This window comes from Periplaneta americana, chromosome 8, assembly GCF_040183065.1.
Source record: "Periplaneta americana isolate PAMFEO1 chromosome 8, P.americana_PAMFEO1_priV1, whole genome shotgun sequence".
NCBI lineage: Eukaryota > Metazoa > Arthropoda > Insecta > Blattodea > Blattidae > Periplaneta > Periplaneta americana.
In genome coordinates this window covers 171,566,833-171,590,308 of record NC_091124.1, presented here as the reverse complement: position 1 = coordinate 171,590,308, position 23,476 = coordinate 171,566,833, and the positions used below count along the sequence as shown (strand labels likewise).

The 23,476-nt window shown below is 33.7% G+C and overlaps 1 long non-coding RNA gene across 1 annotated transcript in view; it reads right to left on the bottom strand.

The window, feature by feature from the left end:
* The window catches only part of LOC138705238 (uncharacterized), an 825,990-nt gene that overhangs the window by 108,440 nt on the left and 694,074 nt on the right, over positions 1–23,476 (bottom strand). Inside the window, exon 3 of the long non-coding RNA XR_011333676.1 lies at positions 12,391–12,432. This is a non-coding gene — a long non-coding RNA (uncharacterized lncRNA). The remainder of the gene's footprint in view (positions 1–12,390; positions 12,433–23,476) is intronic.

Genomic DNA, 23,476 nt, shown 5'->3' with positions numbered 1-23,476 from the left:
AGCTTCCATTCTAAACTTAAAATGTTGATGCGAACAGATTATGTTAACATGTAAAATTCTCTTCACATTAAAATAACACAGTTTTGTAATTATTTCTGCAACATATTATGCAACAAGAAGTAAACGGAACTTATGGACACATTACACTGAATAAAACTTAGAAATGATACGCAATAAAGTTATAATATAATATTTCACTGAGCTACATACACTGAAATAGAAAACCCGAACATACATTACGGCCTGGTCTAGATCGGAAAGTATTTGACTGTGCCGTATTTCGCTTTGTTGTGAAAAGTTGTGTAAACTGTGAAATGTTCGTTATCGGTTGTAATAACTGTAAATGGCTAAAATACAATAATTTGAATAATAATATGGGACAAGGAGGCGTTTCTGGTATTGTAAATATTGTAAGAAGAAGAGGCCAGATTTTTCCTTCTTCCGAAAAATCCAGGAAGGTGAGTTTATAAAATATAATGTATGCTTTATGAAAATAATATATAAACCTTATGTATTTCACATTTCAATAGTGGAAGGAAGGTGTTAATTTTTTCAGAAGAATACGATATCGAAAGTACAATACATTTTATCGTCTGCTGGGGAAAGGGTCTGTGATGAGGCGATAGTAGCGATCCTGGTAGTGAGCAACTAGCTATGGATGCATATTTCAACTGTCAACGTTTGCATATTTAATAAGTATTAAGCTTCGTGACTGTATATACTAGACTGTGGCTGTTCTCTCTCTCTTCCTCTCTCTCTCTCTCTCTCCCCCCTCCTAAGCCCCTTGACGCGAGGGTCGTTTACCCACTTGAGCTTCAAGCTGCTCGTTGTGGTAAGGCATCCGCATGTAAACATGATAAAAGCGCCTCTCCGTACTTACAGAACTGAGAGTGTTTTAAGATTTTAAAAATATATTTCAAATGAACAGAGAAAGAAGGGGTTTAAACGGATTATTGCGCAACTCGTTGTCTCTGAAATTACAGACCATATTTCTTATGTTCGTTTGGTCTTGTTCTTAATGTTGTGATATTATTCGACAATTTAGTGATGAATTTGAGAGAATCGTCAATGTCATACTTGGGCATCGTGCCTCAATTGAGAATTTGTGCCTCACTGACCTTCACAGAGCTTATCGCTCTGAGTGACAACATCTTCACAGACCCCTTCCCTCCTCACGTAACTCCTAGGCGTGGGCAGGCTCTATATCAGTTTCATAAGCAATATCAGTGGTGGCATAATGGCATTATCAAAGCAGTGTGTACGCTTTAGAAAACGATTATTTAATGATATATGGAGGAAGAGCTTTTTTGATGTTTGGAAGGGGAGAACATACGATGTATGTTATGCTCGAAAATCCTATTAGGCATTAATAAATTTAATATACAACGACATTACTCCTTATGTCATAAAGAACGTGCTGAATTAGAAGGTAAGACAAATTAAATGTTATTTTTCGTACTATTCCGAAGAAAATTTATGATCTTAACATTTGCATAGTATACTAAATACGACATTATACCTTAAACACGCTGCATTAAAAGGTAGCCTACGAGGAATTAAATGTTGTTTGTACGTATTATTTCCAAAAGAAATTTATAAAAAAATATTAAATGTGCGTAGAAAACGAAATATTTTCTGAAATTATTTTAGGTCGACAACGTGAATATCTATTAATTAATATTGATAAACGCCAGAATATTCAAGAAAATAAACGTAGACAACGTGATGGAATATTATTGGCTAGTTACGCAATTTCTCGCCTGTGATTTAAATAAATGCAATGATGGAGAAATAGTAAAGAGGTTTATGATTTAAGCTGCCGAATTAATTTGCCAAATTGAATAAAGGTTTTCGAGTCTCTCACGTTAACCAAGCACTTTCCTAATAATTCGCCACTGACCGTCTTAGCGATTACGATAAGGTGACGCAGGTCACAGCAGTTTATATTTCCCATCCTACTCTGCAGTCTCCTCTCCTAGTAAAGAAACTATTTCAAATCGAGTGCCTCACGTAACCGAAAATTGTGCCCATGTATGGTTTATGTGTTCCAGGTGTAACTAAGATTGTAACTTTTGACATGAAAGATTTAGTCTGACGTCACCATGGAAACAGAAGTCTAAAACGGAAACAAAACACAGAACAAAAGGAAACAAAAGACAGATCCAAAACCTACATCAACACATAAACAAAATACACCCAAAGCTACACTACACATTAGAAATTGAAAACAACAAATCCATAAATTTTCTAGACATCACAATAACAAAAGTAGACAACAAACACAGATTCAAAGTATACAGAAAACCAACAACAACAACACACATACACAACACAAACAAGCTGAATTGCGAACAATTGTACACAGGCTACTAAACATACCTATGAACCAACAGGATTACAAAGAAGAGCTAAACACAATCAAATACATAGCACAAAAAACGGATACAACCCTAACATAATAGACAACATAATACGTAAGACAAAACATAATCACAAAAAACATAAGAATACAACACAAGCAAAAGAACACAAAAATATACATCACACTAACATACAAAAACAAAAACACACACAAGATTGCAACCTCATTCAAGAAATTAAATTACAACATCGCATACAGAACAAATAACACTCTACAAAAACATCTCAACACACAAACAACACAAACAAACAAATACAACCACACACGCGTATACAAACCAAATGTAACCCAACTTCTACATAGGACAGATAGGCAGATCATTTCAAACACGTTACAAAGAATACATCACATACATACATATACATACACATATACATACATACAAATGGCTTTTAAGGAACCCGAAGGTTCACTGCCGCCCTCACATAAGCCCGCCATCGGTCCCTACCCTGTGCAAGATTAATCCAGTCCCTACCATCATATCCCACCTCCCTCAAATCCATTTTAATATTATCCTCCCATCTACGTCTCGGCCTCCCCAAAGGTTTTTTTCCCTCCGGTCTCCCAACTAACACTCTATATGCATTCCTGGATTCACCCATACGTGCTACATGCCCTGCCCATCGCAAACGTCTGGATTTAATGTTCCTAATTATGTCAGTGAAGAATACAATGCGTGCAGTTCTGCGTTGTGTAACTTTCTCTATTGTCCTGTAACTTCATCCCTCTTAGCCCCAAATATTTTCCTAAGCATCTTATTCTCAAACACCCTTAACCTACGTTCCTCTCTCAGAGTGAGAGTCCAAGTTTCACAACCATACATAACAACCGGTAATATAACTGTTTTATAAAGAACAATAAAATTACAAAACACCTTCACATATGCAGAACACATCACAAATGCTAACCACACCTACAGAGACATCAACACAGACATGGAAATACTACACATCCAACTAAAAAGCCAGAAACTGAACACACTAGAACAATATGAAATATACAGACACACAAAAACACACCTCAATGAAATTCTCAACACAGAACTCAATTTCAAAACACACACACTCTTTGACTCCACATTACACCACACGAACACACCCTCACAGGAAACAAAACAAGAGGGGCCAAAAACCAACAACGACCAGTTCTGAGGATGACCCATAAATAGGTCGAAACATGTAAACCAGGTACGATAGAATTTAACACAAGAAAGTCATATAATACATATTCCGAAGTAATACAGTGTTAAAAGTTGTGTAATCAAGATGTATATGTCTAAAACGAACTTCGTGCCCGTGGTTTTCTATGCGGTCTGTCTCGATCCATTCCCTATTTAATGCTCTTCGAGGTTTTTCAATCTTTCGACTGGAAAGGGGATGCTGTGGAATGCGGCGGTAGTCGCTGTCTATGCTGTTGCGGGTGACTGCAAAGTGAACGAAGTGAGACAAGTGACATTTAGGATAGGAGCTGACATAAATTGTAATTTGAGTCCCAAGACGTGCACTACTATACTGTTTAGCTTACTCTTCCTCTTTTGTCCCTAATTATTTCTAGACCGATTTATTTCAAGTTTCAAAATCGGAAGCGGGTTGTCGCGTGTCTAGTGAGGATAGCGACGTCCTCGTCTCACCACTCACTCTGTCCAGCCTTCTAACATCTTCGACGATTTTGTTCATGATTGCGACATATCTCCCACATGTTGTAGCTATTTCGTTACGTACATTTTCGGTTTCTCCCTCGAAATTACCTTCAGTTCTTCAATCGAGACTGTGAGATAAGGAGTGTGACAAGTACCCAGCCAACAAGCTTGGCGTTCACAAAGGCTGTTCCTCATAGCCCCAAATTCCCTTCCTAGATCGCGCGATCGCGTACTTTCAATTGTTTCTCATCCCATTTGCCCTATCTTCCATTCCCACTTCATTCAATTATCGAGATCTTCCATAGAATAGTCGTAGATATGATTTATGATATGATATATTTATTATAGTTCACAGACACAAAAGAGAAAGATATACATATAATCATTGAAGCCTTACATTACATAATTTATAATTTACATATAGATAAACTATTTTTAATATAATTTCTTTACTTAACAATTTAATATAAGATGTTTTATCTTGCACTTGCGACTAGTTTTGCGCAAGACTCAACTCATTTTAATATGTTGTTACAATTAGTCTTTACTCACTTGGCTAAGATGTACTTCACGTTTCAATCTGTAATGTGCAGCTATCAAATTACGTCTTACATTATTCTAGTATATTTAAAACTTTTGAATATATATGTTTCATTTTATTTATTGATAGTAGCTACTATTCAAAAAAACTAAACCATTTTTTCTTATCCACTATTTTTCTGATTCAATTCTAGCTATTTCATTTATTCTTTCCATTCTATTTTTTTATCAAAAAAATATAGACCTATTTGCCTTGTATTTTTATGTTATTATTATTATTATTATTATTATTATTATTATTATTATTATTCATGAGTTTTGTTATAGACATTTCTTTATTCATTTGTAGGAACTTTTCATTTATGAATTTCATCCGTATTTCTTTCGTGTATTGACATTCAAAAACAACATGAATGTCATCGTCCCTATGTCCACATAATGGGCACATGCTTTGAGGTATATTACTTCTATTATTTCTTAATCTCCAAATCCCCAGTCTGAATCAGGCTAGTCCACATCTTTCTTTCAATTTCATATAGAATAGTCACAGAAATATCGGCAATATGGTTTATGTGTATGCATGATTATCAACAGTAATCTCATTAGACGTTTTGATTTATCTAGAGAAAATCAAAACTCGAATGGGATTTAATTGACTATTACACGATTAGAAGAACGTATATAAAAATTAGAAGTAACGAAGTACTCCAATACAATAAAATATTAATTGACTTACGAAAATACAACTGTCTTCAAATGTATTATTGTACCATCTCAACATTACAAATATTACGCTAGATGCATGCTAGATGGCAGTAGTGAGCAATGCCTTCTCGTCGAGAAGTTCTCGATCTATTATACACGATGGCAATGTTACTAGTCAAGAAGGCTTTGTTGATTCAGTTTCATTTTTATTAAAATGCAACATTCCACTTCAATTATCCGAATCCCAGTAATCAACGTCACTTGACAGATGATTTTCAATAAATCTTAATATTAAACAATCTCTGATACGTGACTATCCATAATATCATATAGCAGAAGCTATAACATAACCTAACTAATATACACAAGTATTAGAAAAGTTTTAATTAACGACGATGACATAAAAAATAAACATGAATAATTTTAAAAGGAATAATTATTGAATGTACAATTTTCAAATTTGAATGTGGTTGGTGGTTCAATTGATGTTATATTGGACGTGTGCGTAATAGAAGTGGAACTCGTTGATTTAGGCCTACATGGTGTATTCAACTTATTCAGAATTTCCGAATGAATAATTTTAAAAGGAATAATTATTGAATGTACAATTTTCAAATTTGAATATGGTTGGTGGTTCAATTGATGTTATATTGGACGTGTGCGTAATAGAAGTGGAACTCGTTGATGTAGGCCTACATGGTGTATTCAACTTATTCAGGATTTCCGAATGGTGCTCTTCATTTATTTGTAAATCGGATTTCAGAAGATGCATAGGTATGATAAGTGATTTTTATTAATTCTTGTTCTTGAATGCCAATGCGAGTCATATTTGAAACTGCTGTGCATCGACTGGAGTGGTTTGTAATTTTATATATATTTTTGACGTCCAGACCAGCGCAGTTTCAAATGTTGGCAAACAAAGAAACAAATGCTAGGGACGCGATAAAATTAAACAAATGCTAGGGACGCGATAAAATTAAACAAATGCTAGGGACGCGATAAAATTAAACAAATGCTAGGGACGCGATAAAATTGTGCGATAAGCAGCCATGATTGGTTGAAATACGTTCTTTCGTACCGTTTTATTGGTCAAAAGTAGTATGACGTACTAAGAGTGTAATAGTCAAATAAAATACACTACAGTATTAAAATAAAATTACATATTATATAAATTATAAATTGTATAAATTTTATACTCTAATTTGGATATAGATTTTTACTCAAATCCGTCGAACTGGTTGGCGAGTTGGTATAGCGCTGACCTTCTATACCCAAGGTTGCGGGTTCGATCCCGTGCCACGTCGATGGCATTTAAGTGTGGGACACAATTCCGGCACATCCGGCGACGTTTATATAACCTCTGCAGTTGTGAGCGTCGTTAAATAAAACATAACATTTAACATCTAATTAAATCCACTGTCAAATTACCTTATTTGTAGCTGTTTTTAGAATTTATTCGTTCCGCGTTCTGTCGATCTTTTTTTAATGATCTCCGGGTCCTCACCTCATTTCTGCAATCAGGAATCTTAATTTGTTTTGTGTGTTTTCTGCCAGGGTTCATAATATTATGAACTATATAATGCAAATGGAATATTACTAACATTTACAAAATTTGGTTACAATTTTAGTGCTTAGTGTTTTCATTTCTTGAGGCACAAATAAGATGAAACGTATTTGATTTTGTATTCAGATTTGAATTCTTTGTTCCGCCTAAGAGAAGTATCTTGCATTTCCTGTCTAGTTCTTCTGTCACGATACTACTATTTTTCGCATTGATCACTTTTTCTTTAAGTGCTAAAACCTTTATTTTCATATTCTAAAATTTCCATACTATAATTATTCTACTATTCTAACATCACATTAATTTTTAACATTTTCTTTCAGGACTTCTCCCGTTGTTGCTAGAAATATTGTGATTGTAGCAGAAGAGGTTGAATTTATTTATTTATTTATTTATTTATTTATTTATTTATTTATTATTTTGCTAATAATTGTAACATAAAATATAATATACACAGAAAAACTTTAGCTCGCCCCTGAAAGATTGGAACTCGTGATCAGGGGCGGATTCTTGAATTGAAATTAATAATTATACAATACAATTTGTCTTATGTCTACTATGCAATTGTAGTATATAAATTTAAATTTACAATTTTTCAATTTTTATAAAATCCATACATTACTTTTTAAATTTAATACTAGAACTATTAGAATTGACAATATTAGGATATTTAAATATAAATTTGTTATATATTCTTGGGCCTAAATTACTACTATGATTAAATACTGTAACAGTGTTGCATTTTGGTTCAAACAATCTTAAAGAATTCATACCTTTTGTTTCATAACTATGAGAATACAATTCAAAATTAATTCGATTTTTATGTATGAATTTTATTAATACAATATAATAAATTTGTCTTACGTTAAGTACATTAAAGTCTATAAACAATTTTTGAGATGGAAAATCAATAGGTTTATGAAGACATATTTTAATTATTTTGTGCTGTAATAAATAAAGTGGATTAAAATTGGATTTAAATGAGCTACCCCATCCTATAATTCCATACATAATTACCGATTGAAATAAAGTTAAATATATTGTACGTAATAAACTTATTGACAAGTAATTCCTCAATAAAACAAAATAATATACCATTTTACGTAATTTATTACAAAGGTAATTAATGTGTTGGTTCCATTTTAAATGATTATCGAAAATTATGCCTAAATAATTAACTTCAGAGGACTCTTTAATAATCGCACATTTACACTTTATAAGACAACAATAAGAATTATGTAATTTAATACGTAATATAGATGTAGGAGGTTTGTTACATTTTTCAGATAATGATAATGGAATAATTATGGTTTTATTTTCGTTGAAAGAAAGATAATTCATGTCAAACTATTTTTTTTATTAATTTAAATCCATTATTTGAATTATTATATGCATCATACCAGGTTTTTCCACCAAAAAGTAAAACTGTGTCATCTGCATATGAATAGTGAACAATTGAATCTTTCATACATAAAATGTTAATATAATGAGAATAGACATTACTACGATCAAGAAAACTCTAGACTTTCATGGAAAATATGTCCAAGTACCGCTAGAATTGATTCCAAAATATCATGCTGTCATTAATCTTTGTCTTTCGGATAGACCTTACTGCAGAGACAGGAACGCAGGCTTGTGCACTCACTGTACGTAATCCTCGTTTGTTTAGGACTTAGTCTACGTAGCACAAACGTTGTTAAGATTGCATAGCTAATAAATCTGATACAAAACATGGCCGCATATCAAAATAGATGATGGCGAAGTCGTCCATCAAATCACGGAGACGAGTCAGTGACTTAACGCCGCCGTTCTGCGCTGTACAAACAGAGATTAATGACAACAAACACTGGAACCTACATGTGTAGCCATGATTTACGCGATTCAGAAGAAAACAAAAACAAAGCTATCGTAATATTCGAAAGTGGATTAAATGGTTTTCTAATAGCGCTCTTAAATCAGTGATGCGAGAATTTTTCTTCTCACTACACCAGGTTTTTATACGTGTAATACATGATTTTCGTATTTCCTATTTATTTAAGGAACAGTCCTTGACCGATTTTATTTTTAATATATATTAATGACCTTCCAATGATAGACCTTAAAGAATATGAAGGAGATTTATATTCGTATGCTGATGATACTGTTTTATTTTTTAGTGGAAAAACTTGGTCTGATGCTTATTATAATGAAAATTGCGGCTTAAAATTAATAAAAAAAATGGTCCGATTTAAATTCACTTGTAATTAATAAAGCAATAGCTATCCCATAATAAAGGTAATAAACCAATTTCATCTATACTACAAATTAAAATGCATAGGGTAAAGTAGGGTCTGTTGGACAGTGGGGCTTGTTGGACACTTTGTATTTTAACGTGTTACCTCGCCACTTGTGGGCACCACATTCTACTAGAAGTCAATGACGGAAGTAGCAACGAGTGGGGCTACTTCAGTCCTTGACTTCTAGCAGAATGTGGTGCCCACAAGTGGCGAGGTAACACGTTGAAGTACAAAGTGTCCAACATGCCCGACTGTCCAACAGATCCTAGTTTACCCTAATTCTGATTGTTCCGATATAAATTGCAATTGTTCAGTTATTAATGAAGTTAATGAGGTTAAATACTTAAGTATAATTATTGATAATCACTTAAAATGGAATAATCATATTCATTATATTTGTAATAAATTACGTAAAACATTATATTACTTTGTTACTCTAAGAAATATTTTGTCAATTACCTGTTTACGTGCAATTTATTTAGCATTATTTCAATCTATATTTAGGCTATGTATGGTATTATAGGTTGGGGTGGAACTTACAAATCCAACCTATATCCGTTAATTTTACTACACAAAAAGTATTAAAAAATTGTTTGAAAAATCAGAAAGATTACCCAACTGAATTGTTGTTTAAACATTTCAAAGTTTTCAACATTAAACAAATGTATTATTTTATTTCATTAAAATATTTTCATAGAAAGTTTAATAACTTTGAAAGGTATATACATAAATAAAGAACTAAAAATATGAATTCTCTGGGTTTGTCTGAATCAAAATGTAAAACCAATGCAGCTTTTTATCATAGCATAAGTCAAGGTCCCAGACTATTAAACAAATTTTATTCCAATAATATTTCAACCACGAATCCTCTCCAAATTAATAAAAAAAATGTATTGGATTTATAGTTTGGGTTTATGCATATTAAACACTATGTAATCTGTATTCACTCTCAATTTTAAATTTATTTTTGTCGGTATTGGAATTCCCTCCTGAGCACGAGTCTTACTCATTCAGGAGTGGGCTAGTTTATCTTTCATTGTACTTATTAATTTGTATTCATTTCAAACTTACTAGCAATAAAAATAAATAAATTCAAATGTAATATGATGTATATCGGATGACCACAAGCCGATGTATCCTTTTCATTTGAAACTGATCTTTTTTTATAGAAAATAATAATAATATACGGAAAATACATAGTTTGTTTAGCATACAAATTGATTTCTGAATCTCTACATGAGCACTATTAGTCGCTACAGATATTCCTGATTACTGTGAGGGTTATCACAGCATGTGTAGATAAAATCTTTTACATAGAACTATAACGAAAGTTCATTTGGGCCGGGTGATCGAGATGATTAAAGAGTAGGATGTCTGTTACGTTCAATCCAACGCCTAGTATATAAAAGTTTTCACAAGAAAGTCTCTGACATATTGAATTAATCGTTAAATTGCAAAGTGTTAGCTGAGACAGCTTATAAAGCATCAAGATACTCAGGTATTAAATTACATAAGTTAGGTCAGATGCAACAGTGTTCATGAGTAAGATAGTTATATGTAATAAAAGTGATATAATGCAGTTATATGAACACTTTTTAATGATTGAATAAAATTAATAAAATCGGTTAAAAACCATAAATGTTTCGAAGGAATGCTCCTCCATCTTCAGCGGTAGTGGTAGTGACAATCAGTCTTCCTTAAGCTACGTTACGCGGTCGAACATCTGTACCAGCGTCGTGGTACTACCACTGAAGATGGAGGAGCATTCCTCCGAAACATGTATGGTTTTAACCGATTTTATTAATGTTATTCAATCATTAAAATGTGTTCATATAACTGTATTATATCACTTTTATTATATATAACTATAATACTCAGGTATGTTTTACCTGTCAGAGCTTCTTCAGTAAAGAAGAAGAATAAGCCATTTACTCCATCTTCCATTACCTCACACCATATGTTCACTTTGTTGTTGATCTGTTTAACCTCCTGAATGAAATGTGGACTCCTCGAACCCCAAATCGTTACTCTGTGCCAATAAACATGACTATTTAAGCGAAAAATGACTTATTGTAAAGGAATACTTTCTCCGGGTACAGTAAATATTATTCTTACTAACGCGATTATAATGATCGCAGCTTATTATTACAAATTACAAACTCTCCGCGTTTTGGACAATCGGTTGGCGTAAGTTGGCTTAAAGGTGATATCATGAAACTACTAGATTAGACGGCAGTTCGGAAGGCGGTCGGCTGCTATATGCGCCGTAGCATTTCTGGCATGTGACGTCACAAGCTTGTACAGGAGAACCAATCGGAATCAGTCTGTAACAAGTACTTCCAGAGTTCGTTAGTTCACGTGTGAGTGTTTAAATACATTGAATAAATAAAACTAACATTTACTGTGTGTGTGTAAGATAAATAAATGGAAGAAGAGACTGTAAAAAAACAAGTACTTCACAGGCAGGTGCGGAAAATATTGTGTAAGGTGTATAATTATTTTAAAAACGTTGACGAGCACAACGCTGCCGGCCATCTTGATGCTGGCTGCAACGTTGCCAACGTGCCAGAAATGACTGCAGAAGCATGTGGTGTGGGATTGAGAACAGTGCAAAGAATATTGTTAATGAAGGAAATAGGGTTTGTTTGGTGTCATGCTTACAGTAATCAACGGTCAGCGCGTCTGCCGCGAAACCAGGTGGCCCGGGTTCGATTCCCGGTCGGGGCAAGTTACCTGGTTGAGGTTTTTTCCGGGGTTTTCCCTCAACCCAATATGAGCAAATGCTGGGTAACTTTCGGTGTTGGACCCCGGACTCATTTCACCGGCATTATCACCTTCATCTCATTCAGACGCTAAATAACCAAAGATGTTGATAAAGCGTCGTAAAATAACCTGCTGAAAAAAAAAACAGTAATCAACGGCTGAGGTCATTATTGTCTTTTGGTAATTTAAATTCTCCCCTGCGCTATTTGCATCGCACGTGCGCGTGAAGTACGATGTGGCAATGTTGTACGCTGCCTTGCTCTCTCTATCTGTCTCTCTCGATGCAAACGCTAGCAGACTACAGCCTTCCAAATTGCCGTCGACTCTACTACTACTACTACTACTACTACTACTACTACTACTACTACTACTACTACTACTACTACTACTACTGCTGCTGCTGCTACCAAACTTTTTTCGTACACATTGTTTTGAAATCTATGCATCGGCAGAGTCTTGTGAACTATTTTTATTACATCCTTACCTTAAAATCTACGAAGTACTGGGTCTGAAGAGGCCGAGAGTTCTGAAACATGAAGGAAATAACGAATACAAATTAAGTACTTTTGTTATTGAAGATGAATAAGAGAATTTCATATTAGAGACAAAAACTGTGAGTAAAATATGATGAAATAAAGAATTACAATCATGACAGCAACGACAAAATAAAAATGTAACAATGATGATATTAAAATGTGAAAATGGTAATGGCGAAGACTGAGGAAAATGTGATTCATGACGATTATAACGAAAGTGATGAGGGCAAGAAAACTGTTATGATGGTGAAGGGAGTGAGAGATGATCAAGATAACGACAAAAGTGATAAAAATAAATAAATGACGGTGATGACAATGATGATGATGAGAATGATGTTTATGTCGTGGATCGTGATGATGACGAAAACTAAGATGGTTAATATAAAGAGAAGCAATAAATTAATGTAAATAAGGAGGAGGAAAACCATAAAGATAAGGAATAAATTATTGACGGAGATAAGGTAATGGTGATAGACATTATGATGACGATGAAGTGATGATATTGATATGAATACTGTTCTCCAACCACGAGATAAAACGTGAAAGGAATGTGCTTACTATTGCGTCATCTATTGGAGCGAAGTACTGTCGGTGACTCAGGAGAAGACGAGAGCGGACTGAGGAGGAAGGGATGTAAACAGATAACATACAACACGTGCAATATTTGTACTGCAGTAAGCGGAAACATTAGGTCTCCTTCTGTTCAACTTAGCTTTAATTTCCATACGCATTGTTACTCATGTTTCCTGCACGAGTAATAACCTGGCTACTGGGATGCTTATCTGAGCGATGTTTATAATAATCAGCAGCGATAGTCAAGGTCACATTCTTTCCGCTCGTCTTCTCCAGAGTAACGGACAGTAGATAGATAATATTAGAGTTGTAACGTCAGATTATAGTAATATACGTTACAAGAGCGGTATGTTGACGTTTTCATGGTCGAGGAAAAGATTGAAAAAGCGAAACGTAGTTGAGCTTTTTTAATTTCCGAGAACATGACAACAAACATACCGCTCGTGTATCGTACATTATTTTGTTCGAAGATCGTTTATTACATACCTGAAAGACGAATTTCTAATTAGTTGCAATGAAATCTCCATGTTGGTTTCTGTTTAATGACGGCAACTTCGGAACACCAAAATATCTTTCTTCAACATTGTTGCTATAATATGTTTTCTGTGTTTACTAAACTCCAGCAGGCCGTGATATACGGTTGTCTTTTTTTTCCCCCCAGTCTATAAATGCGAACTTAAAACAAACGGTAAGGTTATGTAATGATTTATTTTTCATTTTAATATTTTAACAATATTGTTTATATAACATATTGCAGTAATAACATCGGCATCTGGAATCTTGTCGATTTTTTCACGGCTTCCTTAATGTTACTCGTATCAGGAATGAAATAAGTTTCGTGGAGTAGTAGACTTTACTTAATTTTTGCAAATATTTAAAAACAATAATTAACAGTGCAATTTAGGTGAAATTGCAGTGGTAAGTTTCCAATTTATAATTATTACTATGTCAAACGTCTCTAAAAATAATATGTTAAAAGCCTAAAGCAGTAAAATGAATGTCTAGCTTAAGCGGTAAGAAGAGGGAAATTGTTATGTGTGTTACATTGGGAATACTGAATGTGGTATTTCACATTTACCGCGTATTGGTTCTGTGCGGAAAACAAGCAAATACGCACGATCTCGCACAAAAAATCATGCGCTCTCCTGCGTATGTTATTTCCTGTATGGAGGGATTAAAAGACTAAGAGCCGTATTCATAAACATTCTTAGGACGGGCTTCCGTGGATGATCAGCGAACTAACGTTTTTCGTATTCACAAACCAGTGTTAGCGACATGATATGATATGAATCCCGTACAAGTAACCAGTGGATAACCGGGACTAGTTTAGCACGCTCGTAGCGCGGGCTAGCAAAATGTCTATGAATAGCACCCCAGAAGATTAACCGTGATCTAATTTTGTAACTAGGGTTGTATAAAAATGTGTATATCAGTGTTATTGTTTGTGCTGTGAGAGCTAGCCAATAGAGATACGAGTACCCACGTGTGTGACCTTATGACGTCTTATGACATCAACATTCATTCACAGCATCACCCCGCTCCCTATCATTCCCTGGAGACTTTCTCGTGGCTTGAGTACAGTATGATGGTACGGTGGACAAGGAAAGGATGGAAGGAGGGCGAGATTGAAGGTAAGAAGGTTGAATATAGTCATGTCAGTTGTGGTGTGGTGATGGTGGTGTAGATGTTGAAATATTATTTTCAGAGCTTTTCTAACTGAATTCATTATTCTGAACATACCAATATTTTGCAAAAATTCTTCAGTGGATTAAACCTAGCACTGCTAGTGATTTCGTATTATAAATTTATGAGATGAGAGAGAGATGAAATGAAATGAAAGTCGTTCTCCCCAGAATATGGGATTCCATTTGGTGCGCCTTCAGCAAAGAAAGAAGTTTCACAGGCCTATGTCTGATTTGTTGCGATCCCGTTGCCTTGAGGGAATTCCTTCAAATTTCTATTAATGTTTGCAATATTAATCATCTCGGTGCCGGCTGCATAATGAAAAATTCGTTGGGCAGACTGGCTGCTGTTTACACTGTAGGGAAGTGATTCATAAAAACATGTCGGAGATTTTCCAGACATGCATCAATCTTGTGCTGGAATGAGGAGAGTGTAAGAAAGTACTAGTTACAGCCTGTGAAGCAAGCTGCTACCGACAGAAATATGTGTCGATGCAGAAGAACAGTGTATATTCAGATACTCTGTTTTTAGTTAGTTGTAAGGGCAACAGAAACTTACAAATAGTTAACTGGATTGTTAAATTTTATACATGTATTTAAATTATCTGCATATCATCAGCTTTATCCGCATATTATCAGCTAAGTACTGGGACATGACTTTATTTTTACCAACATTTTTAACATTAACCTGGCTATACTCGGAAACACTGTTACCCCCTTCCATTACAGGAGTTTGGTGTTACTAGTGCAATATGTAAACAAATCATTTTACTAGCTATAGGAGGAGAGAAAAGTAGTGTATCCGTTTATGTTACAGGGAAATACAGTAGCCTATTACGATTTTCAGTTTGATCATTACTTTTACGGTATTTTATAAAAAAAAAGTAGAGTAGTAACAATGTTTTTTTTCACAAACTCAACTCTTCAGGCGGTTATATTCATTATGTAACGTCTACTCTATTCAGCATATTACTAACCTAATTTATTCCTGAGAATTTTGTGAGCACTTCCGTAAAAAAAAAAAAAATTCTACAGCTAACTTCTTGACCGACTTATTAGGACTTCGCTGCATCCTTTCTTTAGCATCTTCTACAGCATCTTCTGTCATCTTTGTTGGCCATCTTACACTTATCTTCCTTTCTGTACACACTGTTGCTCTAAATTTATCTACCAGATTAATGACATTTCTACGAAAGTATTCCGTAATGATATAATCAGGAAAAAAACTGTTGTTCACTTTCGGTTATATTGTAATTCCAGTTTCCATCATCGTCCTTCATACCTACAAACAGTAAAACAAAACTGTAGTTTAAATAATGCTGTTAATTACCGTACCATATTATAGGGTACCGTACTTTCGATAACTCTAATCTTCACTTGTGCTCAGTCCACACAGATAAATTAAGTTATGCTACAAACTGTACCGGTGTGAAAATAAATTTCAATAATGTAAGCTCTTTCGTCTATAGAAAATGCAACATATTTCTGAAACACACTGTATTCTGTACTGTTTACTTCAATGCTAGCAACAGCGGCAGTAAGTTTGTGTAGTTGACGTTAACAAGGACATTAGTGAAAGGGGTGTGAGTCAAGTACATTCAGAAACGCAGGTACAATAAAAATGCAAGTAAAAATAAAGTGATGTCCCTGTACAACATCTCATCATAACAACTTACTCATTATAACCTACCACAAGACATCTTTAGGGGAGAGTCAGGTAGTATCGGACATCGGGTAATATCGGACAGTGCGTTTCTTTCATCTACCACCATATGGTAGTACCTGAATGACATGGTTACGTTTCTCTATGCAACATCACAGAAACGTAACCACGTCAATCACGTACTATCATCGTGTGGTAGACGAAAGAAACTCACTGTTCGATATTACCCGATGTCCGATACTACCCGACTCTCCCCTATATTCTTCATCTTATACAGTTTCAGTTGCTAGAAATTGGAACCCGCTACCGAGTGATGTAAGGGGTTGTTGGACAATAACTTCATTTAGGTCAAAATTATATAACTTCTTACTTAACAAATTAATTGCTGATTAATATTTATTACATATAATGAAACTAACATCTGTCCATTCTTATTATTATTACTAATTTCTCTAATTAGATTTAAAAAACCTCTAATGGCAATTACATTAATATTCTCATTATGGAAATATATTTTAGATTTATATATATATTTTTTTTCTCCCTGTTACATAGTTCTAATAAGCTTATATTAAATTAAGTTTCATCATTTTACTACCTATCTCAAATCTCAAATTAATTATAATTGATTGAATTAAATTAGCTCATAAATTAAGTTACTACTTTACCTTATAGGTTTATCTAAATTTAAATAAATATGTAGTCTACTAGTCGTTAAAACTTAACTGAAGAATATTGCTGGAGAACCTTTTAAGTGTAGTGTAAATATTCGTAATTTAAATATGTATTGCATTGATTAAGGCTGGTTGAGTGGAAGAGAAGGCCTTATTGCCTTAATTCTGCCAGAGAAAATAAAACATTATTATTATTATTATTATTATTATTATTATTATTATTATTATTATTATTATTAAATTACTGACATTTGTTAATTTGAAAGACATATTTTGAGGCTTTTAATTAGAGTTTATTTTATTATTATGTTTCTTCCTAATAACGTAGAGTTGACCCGATACATCAATTTCTAATCCAGAGGAGTTCTTCCTATTCATCTACAATAGCAGAGAAGGCTTAACATGAACTACTAGAAAGCGGCTAATGAGACGATCAGCTTCCTTGAAGTGTAATACAGGGATATCATTTTATTTTTACTTGCATTTTTATTGTACCTGAATTTATGAATGTACTTCACTCCCACCCCTTCACTAATGTCCTTGCTCCCGTCAGACACACAAACTTACGGCCGCTGTTGCATTCGAAGTCTTCAAGCAGTGAAGTAAACACTGCAGTGTATAGTGTGTTTCATAAATATGATTGCGTTTTCTATAGAAGAAAGAACCTATATTAATAATATCGTACTAAAAAATTATATTCAAGAAACGATAAATTCAATTTCAGAGAATATGCTTCAAAATGTTTTTAATGATATGCGTACTGAATTGAAGCCTGCATTGTAATGAACGGCAACCATTTTCAGCAACTTGTTTAAAATTTCAGATTAGCTTTTTTTTTAATTGAGGTGCTTAGAAGCAAAGGAATGCTAATGACATTTGTAATAACATGAGTTAAGTGCATCCAGTGTAAGCAAAAGTATCTAAAATTTTAGTGGCAAAGGGATATTTTAATCGCATCACACATTAAAATTTAAATAAAAAATTTCACCGATTTTACGTAAGCTTAAATATTTAAACCCCATTTTCTCAAAAGTAACATAAGTGCACTTACAGCCCGTTACTTATGACCCCCTCAATTTAAATACACTCTCTATATTGTATGATAACATCAATAATTAATATGCTAAATAAAGTAGACATTACATAACGAACATAGCCGCCTGAAAAGTTGAGTTTTTGAAAAAAAAATGTTACTACTCTACTGTATTTTGATAAATTCCGTAAAAGTGATGATCAAACTGAAAATCGTAATATCGTATTTCCCTACAACATAAATGGATACACTACTTTTCTCTCCTCCTATACCTAGTAAAATGATTTGTTTACATATTGCACTAGTAACATCAAACTCCTGTAATGGAAGGGGGCAACAGTGTTTCCGAGTATAGCGAGGTTAATGTTAAAAATGTTGGTAAAAATAAAGTGATGTCCCTGTATGAACTCCTTACAGAACTGATAGAAAGAGCGAGGCCGGGAAGACCATGCTGAAGATGTCGAAAGATATTGTATATTAGTTTGTTGTACGTATTTTCAATAACCGAATAAATGGAATGCATTTACTTCCGTTATTTTATATACGTTAGAAAATATGTAAATAATTTGTTTTAGATTTATTACTAAATGGGGGATGACCACTAAGAAGGCTTCTTAATGTCCAACGTATTCCGAGCGCTCTATATGCAGTAGTTTGACATTGTAGGTGAAACATGTTTTGACATAATGTCTTAATTATTGTTTTGTAATTTATTAATTAACATAATCATAAATTCGTTAAGTTAATTAATAATTTACCTGTGATTCAGGTTCTGGCTGATATGAACAGTACATCTGTTATCAGGTAGTAGCCTACATCTCACTTGACCATATGAGTCAGAGGAATAACAATATTGTTTGTATGCATCTCAAGTCTGATTAGTAGATCCTTTGCGTGTTTGTTTTTAAAACAATGTGTTTAATTTGTAACTACAGTCAGTGTGTTGTTATTAGTATCTCTTTGTTGTTACCTATAGCTTTAAAAAGAATGTGTTTAATTTGTAATTTTAAGTCAATTTTTCTACTATTCCTTTACTGTTTACATTTGTTTTTAAATCTTTTGTATTGCCCCTACTATCCTATTATATTATCTTTCGATAAATTATTGTGGCTCAGGTTAAATGAGAGGAGAAAGTTACATTCCCTCTCTCTCTTATACCGAATTTTGCCCACCTCTACTCCCTCTTACTTATCTGTCCGATTTCACAGTCTTTCTCGGTATCATAACTTAAATACTCGGTCACAATATGACAACACGCTAGAAATACCACTGCACACATCATCTCTTTATTTTTCGTCTTTCACTGTTGCTACTTCTCGTCACTGGAATTCTCTGCCGCCTGAAATCAAGGGCTGCCGAACTTTAATTTCCTTTAAATGTAAATTAGAAAAATATCTTATGAGTTGCCAGACCTAACGTGTTGCGAATGTGTTCCACTGTATTTATTTATTTTTTTTCTTATTTTTATTATCTAAATCGTGTTTATTTATCACTTAATGCCAATATGTATTCCACTGTGTTGTTGTTTTTTATTATTAATCTATTTTTGTGTACATTTTATTCAATTGTCGGTTTCTGGTTTAATTATGTAAATCCTATTTAATTATAATCTAATACTAATATGTATACTAATGTGTTTATTTTTAATTTTACTGTGTACATTTTTCTTTTTTATTGAATTATCGGCTTCTGTTTTTATGTGATTCGTATTTGATTCTAACAAATTAATATGTATTTCACTATGTTTATTTTTATTTTATGAGGTAAATTTTATGTAACTACCGCTTTTGATCTCATTATGTATCAGTATGTAATTACCAAAGCTCGGAACTTGGGGACTTGTGTCTTTGAACGTGGCTAAGCGACCGGACTTCAATGTCAACAAACTCCCGCTTCCAGCACAGAGGTACTGTCAGGTCTGCTATAAAATTGGTTCCTGGCTGGAACAACATAATGATAATATTATGATAGGTTGAAACAAGTAATTTTATAGCATATATATAAATAAACATGCAAAATACATCAAATTTACAGTTCTGCTCTGTATATTTTATTACAGTGTATGACTACATGCATTCGAAGATTTTCGAACCCATAAATTCTTCGTCTGTTAGTTAAACATGATTTGAAACGAAGGAAACTTATTTCCACGTCACATGAAGTGACGGGAGCAAACTTTAATTTTTTTATTTTATTTATTTTAACTAGCTACCTAGTGAGTAAAAATTGCATTTATAAAATAAAAATGTTTCTAGCCACTACCGTAAGAGTCAGGCTCGTGTACGGTGTGGTCTTAGTGAATAATGTAACATAAAATTTACAAGGACAGTTTACTAAATACAGTAAGTAACTTAATTCAAACCAATAAATACAACACAAGAGCAAGAATAAAGAAGAAAGAGAAAACGAGAGAAAAATACACATTTAATATAAATTGACAATCCGACAGAAGCCAGTGATATTCAATAAAAACATGAATATAGTCGATAGAAATAAAAGGTAAAAAAAAGTACATTTGTTACTATTAGCCTATATATCAGGGATAATTTTACAAGTTTCTTTTTTAAAATTTTCAATTTTAAAAAATTTCAAATTTGGAAAATGGTTTGAAATTTTATTATAAAGTCTTGGCCCTAAATAAAATACTGAATATTTTCACTGTCATTGTTTCCTGTTCGATTTTCAGCAGATCTCGTATCTGAGAAAGATAAGTATATCCTAAATTTTTCTCGCAAATAGTTTTCAATTAGTGTATCACTACTAGGGAAGGTCCCTCTACGACTTGATCCATGGCTATGGACAAATTTTCCATCAATTTAAAGGACTGCAATGTCTTTCAATGAATGCCCGTTTCCAGCTCTAGTTTATGTGTGGCACAACTTACAAAATATAAACTCTGCATTAGAAGAAAATAATGTATCTCCTCAGAATTCCTCCACGAAATTCTGTACCTAAAATTTAAGAAATGTATTTTCAAACTTCCATAACACCCATTCGAATAACACGTATTTTCTCATTCCTCAGACAGACCATTTACCTGTAATTCTCTTAATGTCATTGGTTTCGACATGACACAGTTTCTTCGTTCGTCTTCTTGCCATTCGATGTGACCACTTTCTTAGTACACACGACTGTCCCTGAGCACTTGCAGCTTGAGCTTTGTGTACGTTGTACCTGTAACCTTACTCAAACGCACGACACACAAGTCCCCAAGTTCCGAGCTTTGGTAATTACTTAATTCTGATCTAGTTTTATGTTCAACTGTGTAAGCAAGTTTTAATCCTGGTTGAGTGTAAGAGAAGGCCTTACTGCCTTAACTCTGCCAGGTTAAATAAAGTCATTATTATTATTATTATTATTATTATTATTATTATTACTATTACTATTATATATTGCCCTTCAAAAATTTCGTTACTCGTTAGTTGTAAGTCATTACCGTACTTGTCTTATTATTTTAATTATTGTACCTGTTCCTGAATCACGTATGTAACTTGTAACCGTAAATCATTGCTCGTAATATCTCTTTATTACTCTTAACTGTTCCATTGTTCATGAATTAAGTATTAATCTGAAAGTGAAAGTCAAACTTTGTTTTATCAATCTACTAGGGCCATATTCATAGACATTCTTAGCGCGGGCTTCCGGTGGATGATCAGCGAACTAACGTTTTTCGTATTCATAAACCAATGTTAGCGATATGTGATATGAATCCTGTACAAGTAATCATTCGATAGCCGGGGCTAGTTTAGCACGCTCTTAGCGCGGGCTAGCGAAATGTCTATGCATAGCACCCCTATTGATTATCTTTTTAGGTCGTGTGTTTACTCTGAAACGATGAGATATTCTTGTGTATCTTTTGCATTGATTATTCCTCAAACATCTCATTAATCTTTAACAGGATCCATTCTTTCATTGAGGTGCATTCTTCTAAATAATTCATGTGAATTGTAACTGTGACCACTATTTTATATTATAAATTTACTATTGTTTATTGGTTATAAAATATGTATTTTGATGCCAACTATAACCCTAATATACCTCAGGGTGAAATAGGGTTTATTAAATTGGATAAAAAAAGTCTGATTAGTGTAATATGTAACTAGTCAGCGATGTTTGCAATGGAGGGGAAGAGGAACTGGCCAACCTTTCTCTTACTTTAGCTTTCTCATGAGTGATGCCTTGTTGGTACACTTGTGAGGCTCAGACCTGTTTTCGGGCAGTTGATTAAACAACAATAAAATTAATAATTAAAAAAACAATAATTATGATCTTGTCAAAAAAAAAATCTTTCACTTACAATGTCAAACTATTAACAAACGATGTGTGCAAAAATTTTCATTAAGATCTCACAAATACTAGTTTCTGAAAACATGGTACTAGACGAACAAACAAACAAAAAAATAAATAAAACAATTAAAGAAAGATAATAAAAATTGTCATTCCAGTGTTTATTATTGTCAGCTGAAAGAAAATAATCCTAGTTACTTATTGCGAGTATCATTCAACTTAAGCAGGATCTGTTTTATGATTGCTGAAAACTAATTTTTGTCTATCTGCTATAGTACTGGAGAAAACTGAATTTAATTTGAGGTAAAGTGAAACATACGGAACAGCTGGCAAACTCTACCAAGTGTCTTTAATTGTAAATGAGATCGAATGTGAAATGCGTACAGTAACTGTTCACTACCTACAGAACAGCAAAACAATTGTAAATATTATGTAAATCAGTGGTCGTCAGTACTCGCTGAAATGTGCAAAGAGTAAGCGGTACCGTCCCATGTGCACCGTCATGCAGCAGGAAGAGATAGAGAGCATAACCGCTAGCAACTACGAGTGCACCATAGTGCACTGGGTTTTCCGCAGGTAAGAGACGCTGGTCCCAGGGTGCTCTGTGCTGACGACCCCTGATGTAAATATTAATACAAATAATATGTGAAAACAATACGTAGTGAATAAAATACCTCCGCGATTTTTAATGCTTAAACTTTATATTTTGATTTTCCAATTACACGCGAAATTTACCTAGTTTCTACATGAATTTTATGAGTTTCTTCTCACATTTCTTAGTTACTTGTTTACACAATGTTGGTACTCGTAATAGCTAGTTATTAAATGTATATTTTTTTAGGAAAGTAAGAATCGAGTCCAAAATTTGACTTATTATTGTAGAAGGTATAACGATTTGGTGTTCCTTTGTGAGAATTACGGGCTACACTGTATAGGATGTAAATACTTACTTACTTACAAATGGCTTTTAAGGAACCCGAAGGTTCATTGCCGCTCTCACATAAGCCCGCCATCGGTCCCTATCCTGTGCAAGATTAATCCAGTCTCTATCATCACACCCCACCTCCCTCAAATCCATTTTAATATTATCCTCCCATCTACGTCTCGGCCTCCCTAAAGGTC